Source organism: Apus apus, chromosome 3, assembly GCF_020740795.1.
Source record: "Apus apus isolate bApuApu2 chromosome 3, bApuApu2.pri.cur, whole genome shotgun sequence".
Lineage (NCBI taxonomy): Eukaryota > Metazoa > Chordata > Aves > Apodiformes > Apodidae > Apus > Apus apus.
This window is the reverse complement of record NC_067284.1, coordinates 102,816,646-102,828,822: the sequence shown is the minus strand read 5'-3', so window position 1 is coordinate 102,828,822 and position 12,177 is coordinate 102,816,646.

The following is a 12,177-nucleotide window of genomic DNA, read 5'->3' as shown; positions in this document are numbered from 1 at the left end:
TAAACATGTAATAAGAGACATGACTTTCTGCCAACACAGTTGTACTGGTAACAGTTCTAAGACATAGCTGTAGTCAATACTTTTTATTAATTACTAGCTGTAGAATTGGAGCAAGTTGCATTGGTATGAAACACTATTTTGTATATATTCGTTTATGGATATCTTTGGTTTTATTTATGTATTAATACAAACACACTTCCCAATGAATATAAATAGTATTGTAGTGTGAGACAATGTACTTGTTTGTGAGCTCCCACATCCAGCAAGGCAAGTATGGAGAGTGGTATTTGTGTGATTATCAGAAACCAAGGTACATCCAGACAAAGAAACCTGTCAGGGTGGAATATATTGGCTGAGTTTGCCTCTTTACCATGCTCACAGACTCCCAGAGTCACTGAGGTGGGAAGGTGCTTCTGGACATCATCTGGTGGAGGTCACCCAGTTCAGAGGAAGCTCAACTTGAGCAGGGTGCTCAGCACTGTGTCCAATTGGGTTTTGAATACCTCCAGGGGTGGATACTCTGCAGCATCTCTGGGCAACAACTCCCAGTGTTTGACCACCCTCACAATAAAAAAGGTTTTGTTATGTTTAAGTGGAGTTTTATGTGTTTCAGTTTGTGCCCATTGCCTCTCATCCTGTCACTGAGCACCAGTGAGCAGAGGCTGGCTCCCTCTTCTTTACTTCCTCCCATGTGGGTATTTGTACATCATTGATTAAATCCCCTTGAGCCTTCTCTTCTCCAGGTGAAGCAGATACAGCTCTTCCAGCCTCTCCTAATATGAAGAATGCTCCAGTGCCTTCATCATCTTTGTGGCCCTTCAGTGGTCTCACCATAGCAAGTTAATGTTTCACTAGCACTGTGGAGCTCAGCACTCCAGGTGTGTGTCTCCAGGGCTAAGCAGAGGGGAAGGATCCCCACCCTCTACCTGCTGGTGACAGCCCTTCTGATGCAGCCTAGGATGCTGTTGGCTGGCTTTGCCATGAGGACACATTGCCAGCTCATGTTAGCAATAATCCACACTTTTCAGCCCTGATGAGACAAAGGTCACCTTTGAAGGTGGGACCTGCACTTTCAAATCATTTAGCTATTTCTGAAAATATCTTCCAGCCCTTTTACCCTAAAGAAGGTGTAGTGCAGTTGGGTTTGTGACCTGTTTATCTAAGCAGTGGGAGGTTTATGTGTTCTTCAACAAAGTGATCACCTACAGCCTCAGAGATTCATAGGCTGAAAGAGGCAATCAGATAGGTTGCTGATCTCAGCGTAACATGTCTTCTAGTCACCCCCGCACTGAATGTAGCTGCATTCAGTGGTGTTATATTGATGCTTATCATCCAGAAAACTGTCCTGTTTTGATTTGACATTCAAGAGATCTCGATTCCATCTTCTATTTGTTCCAATAACAATTAACCATAGTTTAGCTATGAGAGTCTAAATTCTCATTTGAAATTGTCTAGCTTTGACCTCTAGCCACTGGGATTTGTTTGCCTTTTTCTACAATTAGTACTTAATCCTGTTTCCTTTAGAAAATGCCTATCAAAAACTAAGCTAATGTTCTTTCAGCCCAAAGTTCTGTGGCCTTTAAATCTCCCAGTGAAAGATGTTTTCTCCAGCCTACAAATATGCCTCTTCATTTTTGAAAACTGAATCTTCTCTTCTGGGCCACTCACTTCAAGGATACTGAGGTGCTGGAGCAGGTCCAGAGGACAGCAACGAGGCTGGTGAAGGGACCAGAGGGAGAGTCTTATGAGAAGAGGCTGAAGGAGCTAGGGCTGTTTAGCCTGGAGAAGAGGAGACTCACAGGAGACCTTATCCCTCTCTTCAACTACCTGAAGGGAGGTTGTAATCAGGTGGGAGTTGGGCTCTTCTCCCAGGCAACTAGCAACAAGATAAGAGGGCATGGCCTGAAGCTGCTCCAGGGGAGGTTTAGGTTGGATATTAGGAAGCATTTCTTCATGGAGAGGGTGATTAGACATTGGAATGGACGTCCCAGGGAAGTGGTGGAGGCATCATCCCTGGATGTGTTCAAGAAAAGGCTGGATGTGGCACTTAGTGCCATGGTCTAGCTGATGTGGTGGTGTTGGTCATAGGCTGGACTTGATGATCTTAAAGGTCTTCTCCAGCCTTGGTGATTCAGTGATTCTGTGATTTCAAACTGGAAGGAGGGCTTGTGCACCCCATTTTTGTCTATTTTTTCCAACTATATCAGCTGTTCAGGTAAGATATGAACTCTACCTACACTGAACTGCCTCTCCCTTTGTTTTTTCTCTGTTGTTCAAAAAATAGAGTAGAAACTTTAGGGCGTATGTTTGTGTGTTTGCATGCATCAGGCCACTATGAAAAATAGATATGTTATTCCAGATAATAATCCAGATGTTCAAATGGATTGGATTAAAGACAACACCATAAAGAATTAAAATCAGCAACCCCATGCTGAATCCTTGTCCAAAAAAAATATCTTATTGCAGGAGAAGAGATATGCCAAAAAGATTGTCTTTCAGAAGTAACGTAGTAGAGACACTCCCTAAGAATCTGTCTGCCATAAAACCTCATTAATAGGGTCCTTAATAGCTTGAGATGAATCATAGAACTTAAGACCTCCTTGAACTGTGTTACTGTTTCTAAGTTCTCTTCCAGATGTCAACATAACTCTCAGGAACTGCTTGTGCCCATTGCCTCCTCCATGCCACAGGTCCTAATCCTGACTGACAGTGTTTGTTGCAAGCAAATCCTAATACACCACAACAGCAAATACAGCAGAGAGTCAGCTGTCTAAATGAGATACATGCTGATATTGTGGTGAAGAAAAATGGTATGTTGAGACCTGCAGCATTTTCTGCTCACAGCTAGTATTAAACATTTTCCAGTAGTTGATGTCAGACCCACAATTTCAAGCTGCAGCAGAAGAAAAGATAAGAATTGGCACAAATCCTTTTGTTTAATGACTGCTTTTCTTGGATTTGCCTTGGAAAGGCTGGAGATGCATTTATATTATGCTTTTACTTATTACTTCCACAGTGTAATTAAAGAAAGCTTCAGTACTAGTTTGAAGTCACATTGTTAAAGTAAGTAAGAAAGTTTAAAAGAAAGTAAAAAGGAGACAAAACATTGCTTTTCCTGCTATGAATACAGAGTATATGAAAAAGAAATCTCATGTCTGAGCCCAAGGGAAGACACTAGACACTGAAGACAGCCACCAGGAAAATTGTGTGTACTGAGTTTTAAAATGTTACTGATAAATATCCCAAATGGTGGCAGACTCATTGCACTGAATCCACAGACTGTAACAACATTTGGAATAAATTTATCTCCAATCTTATTTTCATGATGGAGAAGAAAAAAAAGTTGTGGGACACAAGAGGTAAATTTTTCACCATGAGGACAGTTAAAAATTGGAATAGTCTCCCAGGGGAAGTGGTAGATTCCCCTGCACTGGACAGTTTTAAGTCTCAGCTTGACAGGGTGCTGAGCTATCTCATATAAACTATAGTATTACCTAGAATGGTTGGACCAGATGATCCTTGAGGTCCCTTCCAACCTGGCATTCTATGATTCTATGATTCTTTTTTGCTCAGAAATTAAATGTTTCTGTACCCAAACAGTGACTAGTGTAAGGACCTATAATTAGTTTGGGGGTTTTATTTTTTTCTCCACTGACTTTTTTATAATTAGCAACCTGCACTTTAGAGAGTTTCTTTTTTCTCTGCCTACTCCCAACTGGCCTTACAGATTCCTGTGACTCACAGAAATTTTTAAAAACAAACCACCAAATGTGTGACATTAGAAGTATCAGTTATGGTTTCATTGTCAGTTATTTGAGGGGATTCCACAGACTCTCAGTGCAATGGAAAGGAGTATCCCTTTGCTCATGAAGGTACAGGTAAAAATCAACTCAAGGAAACTGCCTTTAATTCCAAAGCCAGACCCCACATCCGTGTCCCTGACTTTGAGCTGTTGATACCAGAAGGTATTTTGATTCTATCAAATCACATTCATCCAGACCCCAGAGATTTTTGTGAAATCAAGATTCATTAAGATTTCCTTCAGTGTCAGGCCTGGATTTCTCTAACATACTCCGTGTTCCCAAATAATTCTTCATCCCCTTGTTACGTTAAATAGTGAGACAACTAGTAGACTTCCAGACCTGCCCCTAGTTATGTTAAATGACAAGATAAGCACTGGACTCCAAGGTAAACTGCAGATCTATGCTTGTTTACACATTGTTTCTAACCCCATGTGACTGGAAAAAAAATGCATGTTTTGTTTGATCTTTAGGAGAATGAGCAAGATGCAGGGATCTGGGGGTTTCGTTCCCAACTTTTCAATGCTCATTTCAAATCTTGATAGTTCTGTAGAATGGTTGCAATACTTGGCCATTTTCCTAAAATCCTGCTACTATGAATGTCAATATATGAATTAAGATTAATGCATTAATAACACTATTATTGACCAACACAGTATACCACACTATGGCAAGGTAAGCCTGACTCATCTTGCATTATAGACAGAGAGAAATGTCCATTTCACCAAAAAGAGCTTGCTAACACAAGTTTACACTGCACACAAAAACGTTCCTCAGACTAACCACTCAGGGTAGGAAATCCCAGAATGTAAGTTACCTTTGCAACTCTATTTTAGCTGCTCTGTGCTTCAGAAGAGAGTCCTTTCATGATCTCACAATAACTTTTTCCACTCCACTACCATCTCTTTGCATACACAGGCTGCAAAGCTAGTCATGTGGTGAGCAGCTATCTGGGCTTTTGTGTTGCTCAGCCCCGAGCCTCACACTTTACATACTACTCAAAAATATCTCTGAAAATAAAATTACTCAGAGACTCTTGCTCTTGCCTCACCGCTAAAGCATTTGAGTATCTTTGAAATGTTAGCTAATCTTTGTTCATAAACCCTGCAACATGAGGGGGTGGGAGAATCCATATTTTACACATAGGGAACTGAAGCACAAAGTGATTAAGGTCAAAAGTTTCCATTACTTCTGTGTACTCACAAGGACCTGATTTCTCCGTTTACTTAATTCTCTACTTTCTGTCCCCAAAGCAGAGCATGCATTACCTCAGCTCCAGCTGTGAGAACTCAGAACTCCTTCATGTCAGACCCAAAATCTCCACCCACACATGCGTAATATGAGGAGCACCCAGACGGTCACCACCTCTGATTTCAAAAATCCACCCGGCACTGCACAGAAATTTTGTGGCAAAGAAGAGGACAAAGTACAGTTTCCCAGGCTGACATGTGACCACCTTCATGAGAGGGCTGTCCTTGCTCTCTGTGCAGTCCCTTCCTTCAGCCTGCAGCTTCAGAACAAGATGGTAAGTAAGGTAGAGGTCCTGAATGCACGGGGAAAGTCCTGTTCACTCTGCCTCACATCCCTGACTGCCACAGGACAAATGTCTCATGCTGTGAAGGAGACAGGCATTCTCACATGTCGCATTCAGTGACTTTAATATTAATTGATTTCAGGGAGAGTGGCAGGAAGCGTGGGAGAAAGATAATGGATAGATTATCAAGTAGACTAAATGATGATATGATAGAAATGGCAAAACTCAAGGGGCTTGAACACCAATCCAGGCTCAAGTACAGGTTGTGTAGAGAGGCACACGTCTCTGCCCACTGCCTCACATTTTCTCCTCACTCCTCTCTATTCAGATTCCACCTGTTTCTTTCTTTTCCCTCTGATTTTGTTCTCTTCAACTTTCAGTCTCCATTCCTCAAGCTTGTCCACCAAGCCCCCATCACCTTGTTTTACCAAGTTCCAATTATTTTTTGTAACCCTCCAGGCTCATTCCCCATCTCTTCAAAATTCACATTATTGGCCATTTTCCTGATAGCTTTCACCTTCTATGTTCTCAGGTTTATGACTCCTTGATGTAGCCTTTTCCATGGGCTCCAACTATCCCTGTCCCACTCAGTTCCTTCCTTTACTTGATCTTTTTTCTCCAGTAATTTCCTTTTCTCATCCCTTATTTTATTTCCTAGTAGGAGTTGGCACTTTTCCAATTACTGATTTCCCCAGTTCCAGTTGATTTCTAATCTGTTACCACTGATGAGTGAACTGCTTGATTGAATCACTTCCTGTATGCAGCTCCTCAGCTCCTGGTTTCCCATCTCCCACAGAAACTGCTCTGTGTGCCCCATTTCCCCAGCTCTGAAATTCAGTCTTCTTCAACTTTAGATACCAGCACTCATCTCAGCTGCCATTCAAAGAATACCAGGCTCTTCCTGAGTTACAGATACCATTCCTGCTGGCAAGACAAAGGCTACTAAAAGCATGAGATAGGAAGAAGCTCCCTTGTTTCACTTCCATTGCCTCTCACCTTGATTTGGACTAGTGAGGGCCAGGAATTGCAGGAGATTCAGCCTTCCCTACAGGTGTGGGCTGCAGCAAACCTTCTTTGGATCACCCTGCACAGTTGTACTTTGTGGGCAACACTGGATCTGTGAGAGGATGGTGTATGCTGCATCACATGGTGTGGAGCACAGAGTTGCAGGATGTAAACTTACTCCAGCTCTGGAGAAAGCTAATTTGGTTTAGTGGAAAAACTGAAATATCAGTGGTTTGCTCTGGAGGAAAATGCAGTTTTTTCTGTTCCTTGCATTAACCTGAAAAATTATATTCACCTGCATTTTTACTCATTAGAAATCCTTTAATTTCCAATTGCAGCACTGAAAACATAAAAGAGCACAAACTAAAGAACAAGGAGGCAGTGCTGTAACTTCCTTTTAATTAAATGAGTCTTTGGTTAACTTTTTTGGTATGTGAAGAGACCCAGACCCTTCTTCCACAGCTCATATCACCAGATGGCATAGTCAGTGTAAGGTGCTCCCAACCTTGCATTTTGAGACTATTTGGAACTATTAATTGGAATAACCTCAGTCACATTCCTCATTGTGAGTCTATAATGAAACCTAAATCCTTGGTGCTTTCCCTCCTACCGTTCATCCCTCCTCCCACCCCAGCCCCATAAGTAAATATTTATGTGCCACAGTTTGAGCAAGAGGGACTGAAAGGCTCCTCCTGCTTACTCAGTGCTTCAGCATAGCTTGGAGATTTTCTTACTTCACCAAGGAGCATAAAGAAAATCCAGTTTTACCTCTGTTCTCATCTAGCTTTCTGTGGCAGAGGCTAAACTAAACAGTGCCAATCATGTTCTGTATGTGTGACCTCTTCTGGGACATCGGGCAATGGTGTTCACTCATGTTCATCCTGAAATATTTTCCAGGTGCAAGTATTTGATCTGGCTCCTGATGGTTTCAGGTTAACCAAAGCATGTATCTCCGATGGCAGGCAAATACGCTACTCACTGAAAGCAGCACAGCTGAGTCAAGGCATGAGGCGAGCTCTGCAGAATGTAGTCCAGAGGCACAGTGGGGAGGAACTTAAATACAAGGCCAAGTGTAGAGTCTTGCATCTGGGGAAGAACAACCCCCTGTACCAGTATAGGTTGGGGACTGACCTGCTGGAGAGCAGGGTAGGAGAAAGGGACCTGAGGGTCCTGGTGAACAGGAGGATGACCATGAGCCAGCAATGTGCCCTTGTAGCCAAGAAGGCCAATGGCATCCTGGGGTGTATTAGAAAGGGTGTGGTTAGTCGGTCAAGAGAGGTTCTCCTACCTCTTTATTCTGCATTGGTGAGGCCACATCTGGAATACTGTGTCCAGTTCTGGGCCCCTCAGTTCAAGAAGGACAAGGAACTGCTTGAAAGAGTCCAGCACAGAGCCACAAAGATGATGAAGGGAGTGGAACATCTCCCTTATGAGGAAAGGCTGAGGGAGCTGGGCCTCTTTAGCTTGGAGAAGAGGAGACTGAGGGGCAACCTCGTCAATGTTTACAAATATGTTAAGGGCAAGTGCCAGGAGGATGGAGCCAGGCTTTTTTCAGTGATGTCCAGTGACAGGACAAGGGGCAATGGGTGCAAACTGGAACATAGGAGGTTCCACATAAACATCAGAAAAAACTTCTTTTCTGTGAGAGTGACACAGCACTGGCACAGGCTGCCCAGAGAGGCTGTGGAGTCTCCTTCTCTGGAGACCTTCAAAACCCACCTGGACACATTCCTGTGTGATGTGCTCTGGGTGATCTTGCTCTGGCAGGGGGGTTGGACTAGATGATCTTTCGAGGTCCCTTCCAGGCCCTAAGATTCTGTGATTCTGTGAATTTTTTTACATAGACAAAATTACGTATTTTTTTTCTAGCCTTGTTGATACGAAAGAATGAGCTGTTTTAAGTCAGACTTTCCCTCTTTCTCACCCCTCTCACCAAATTCACTATGGAGACCAATATGAGACACTTCATCCAAAAAATATGTGGTTTGACAAACATGGAAAAAACAAGAAACTGGTTTCTAACATCAGCAATGCTGAGCACTTCAGTGAACTGCTTTTCCTTGATTCTGCTTATAATTAAGACATTAGACTGAAACATTCTCTAATTTCATTCCTCAGAGACATTGTATCAACTTTAAATAGTAACAGTGATGGCTTCCCATCAAGCAGCTACACTGAGTACTGAACTAAAGTGAGAAAGGGGTAAGTGTGCGTAGTTGCCTCTAATCTGCAAAAGTGTTTGGGTAACAGTGAATGTTCAATTAGGGGATTTACCTTTGATGAGAAATTCAGATATTAATTTAGCTACAGACTACAACAGCCTTGTGGGCTTTTCACGCACAGTTCAGTGAAGTAGGTGAACTACTGCAGAGCTTCATTAGAATTGTGCAGGACTTCATTAGAAGGAGTTGCCCTCTCTGCCCAGGAGTGCTCCAGTATGAGGAAGTTTCTCCAGAGTTTGCAGATTCCCACTTTGAACTTTGAAGTTAACAGTGCTGCTCTACTTTGGCCTGCTGTAAACCCTTCCCATATTGGTGCCATCTGTCCTGTCTATAAAGGAACTAAACTCTCTCTGCAGAACGTAAGGTCAGGGATAATCCTGGTTTCATTAACTCCTATTTACAGTCTACAAACCAAGCAGCCAAGGGGACAGAACACATCTTCCTTCTGCAATCTCCACAAGAATCTACCACAAAGGCAGAGGGTGCAGAGATTACTTCCTCTCTGCATCTCAAGGGACTCAATGTACCATAGAAAGAGAACAGAGACAGATGAGATATATACCTGCTCCCACAGCCAATGAAATGTACCTGCAGCCAAAAATGTTAATAGCCATAGACTCCTGTTTGCTTAGAGTAGGGCCCTGGTCTGTGACCAGGAGTAACTAATGACTGCTATTTCAGATGGAGAACTTTTAAATGACAGATATGTCCAGGTTGAATGTACTTGTAGGGGCAAGGTGAGAGTGACAATGTCAGAGCATACCTAGTGAGTCACACAGACACTGAGATCTCATCCCTAGGACTCATGACCTTGAAGCATCACAAGAAAATACTGAAGCTTATCACTCCATTTCATTTTCCAACCCACTGAAGTGAACCAGATGAAGACCCTCTCACAACATGGATTCTAAATCAGTTATAACTGATCATGATGCTGTTAGATCTGCTGGATACTTCAAAAGAGAGACATTCCTGTTCAGGTAGGGCAATGACTGGTTAAGGGCACAGTTTGAGGAGACAGACTTGAGCTTAAGATGCCTTGGCTGCTCCCAGAGGCAGAAGGTCAGGGTAGTGCAATGCAGGGAGATCTGAGCAGTGGGAATGGGTGCCCTCATGGGTGCAGCCTGCAGACTAGCTGTATGGAACCTGGTACTGTACCTGTTAGAACAGAAAGGCACAAAGGTTCATAGGAATCATGAAGAAAAGCTGAAACGCTATTGCTGGGAGTGTCAAAGAGAAGAAATTAATGAGGAAGCTGTGAAGACCACCCACTCTGTACTCCATATATATCACTGTACTGTCTTTATCCCTGCTGTTTGCATTTTGCTGCTTCTCTTGTCTCACGATTCAGCCTTGTCTGTTCCACTTCTCTATCATCTGTGCATACACGGGTACACAGATGTATATGCTTACCAGTGAATACAGCCCATGTAGTACTTGCCTGATAGAAGAACTATCATAAGCATAACCAGCATATGCTGTTCTGACATCTGCTGTTCATCTCAGCAGATTATGTGACACAAGGCAATCTATTTAATACTCTTCTCTCTCTTTTTCTTCTTGTAAACTAGAACTACTTCTGAAGTGCAGCCATTTCTTCAGAAGAGTATCATAGCTCTTCCTCAGTGCACACCTACATGACTTTATTTAGGCCAGGAAATTACAGGATGACATAAAGCTGCTGAAGTGGCAAGCAGAAACCTATTTAGGCAGATACAATTGCTCTCATCAAAACATGTCAAGCCAGGACAGAACTGTACTGCAGTAACAAATCCCATAGAATAGTTACTATGAGCTCCTTGTGCTTCTGCCTCACATCCCTTTCATCTATCCTTAAAATGAATGAGTTCAGTCAATGTGCATAAGAGGAAAAAAATGGCAGAACAGCAGAGCAGGGAGGCTGAGGAGATCAGGATCAGCTGTGCACTGAACTTCTTAGGTTGTTTAACTACTGCTCCACAAGCCAGACATGACCCAGGTCATACTGTCATACTGTCCTTAAATCTTTGATGTTGGACTTTCAGCCTTTACTTTGTCCACAGTGGGATTTTTCCTTCAATCTATTTTCAGCTATCATGTAAAAGCACCCGTTTAGTTTCCTTAAACAAAACATCTATTCTGAACAGAGATTACTTGAAAGGTGAACACATTTTGATCACAATCATGAGGAGCTGACTAGCAATTCACCAACTCTCCCATTTGAAAACAAAGCACCAAAACTCAAACAGTTTTGCAAAGCAAAAAGCAGCTTTCTGTAAAATCAGTCAACCAAATAAAGAAATGTTTCCTCTAAAGGCTATGGCAAATTCATCAATCGAATTAGAAAGCATGCAATATGCTTTTGGACAATGAACCATTAAAGAAAGTATTACAAAAACATACCAAAAATCTTAAATCTATGGCCCCTCAAAAGCTGCCTATTCCACACAGTCTGGACTATGTTATTCTGCCATGAAAAGGGCCACTCACTCCATATGAAGAAGAGCAAGACATAGAGTGATGCATTTGCTCGATGCAGGTGACCCAGATCAGACAGTCCTAAATTTTAATGCTCTAGGACCATGAGGATGGAAACACAGTTACTCAGGGTGTTCCACATAGGCCAGAGATGAATTTCTATAGCATCTCCTAGCCATGATATGCTACTTCTTTCTCTGTTATTCCCAGATCTACATGGGACTACTTGTCAACATTTGACTCAGGTCTGACAACAATGCTCTTGATCCCCTCCCCCACCCACCCAGGTAGGGAAGGAGAGAGAGAGAGAGAGAAAAAGGGAGACTTGGCTGGATTGAAAACTAAACTACACAGCTTTAATTAAACACTAATGATATAAGAAAATATATATAATTATATACAGATTTGTTCAGGTATGTGCAAGGACCTCTCGCCTCCCTCCACCCCCAGCAACTCCCACCACACTCCCCTGAGCTGGAACAGTTCCGAGAAATCCCGGAGCTGCTGCTGGAGAAAGCAGAGAGTGATGAGGGTCAGGAGAGCTCGAGCCTAAGGGTTGAGGGTGCTGGATGGACGGAGTCCTCCCTGGACACCGGCCATGGACGGAAGAGAAGGGAAGAAGAAACAGGAAGGAAGGTGTCTTCTGTGATCTCTGACCTTCCTCTGAGCTTACGTAGATACATGGAATGGAATATCTCTGGCCAATTTTGCTGTCTGTCTAACTCAGCCTCCTACGGGTGGGGTCACAGATCTCCCCATGGTGTCTGAGCTGGCAGAGTGAAGGTGTGACCTTGAAGCCCCAGCAGTTAGAAAAACATTCCAATGTCTTATCAGCCTAGCTAGAACAGAATGTTGCTAGTTAAAAGAAAGCTTACAGAAGGAAAAAATATCAGTAAAAAGGAAAATTGGCTTCATCCTGGCTCAATCCAGGACACTACTTTTACTTCTCTCCACCTGAATGAGTGAGTGATAATTTATAGTAAGCAGCTTGTGGGCTGTGTTCTGCAGCTGCAAAAATTACAGAAGTAGGTGCATGTGACATGAAAACACATTCCCCACACGTGCACGGCAGAAATCTTACAAAACTCTCTCTGTGAAAACAGGAATAAATGATTACATTAGAGTTATCAATAAGTGCTGTCATTGAAAAAAATGGGGA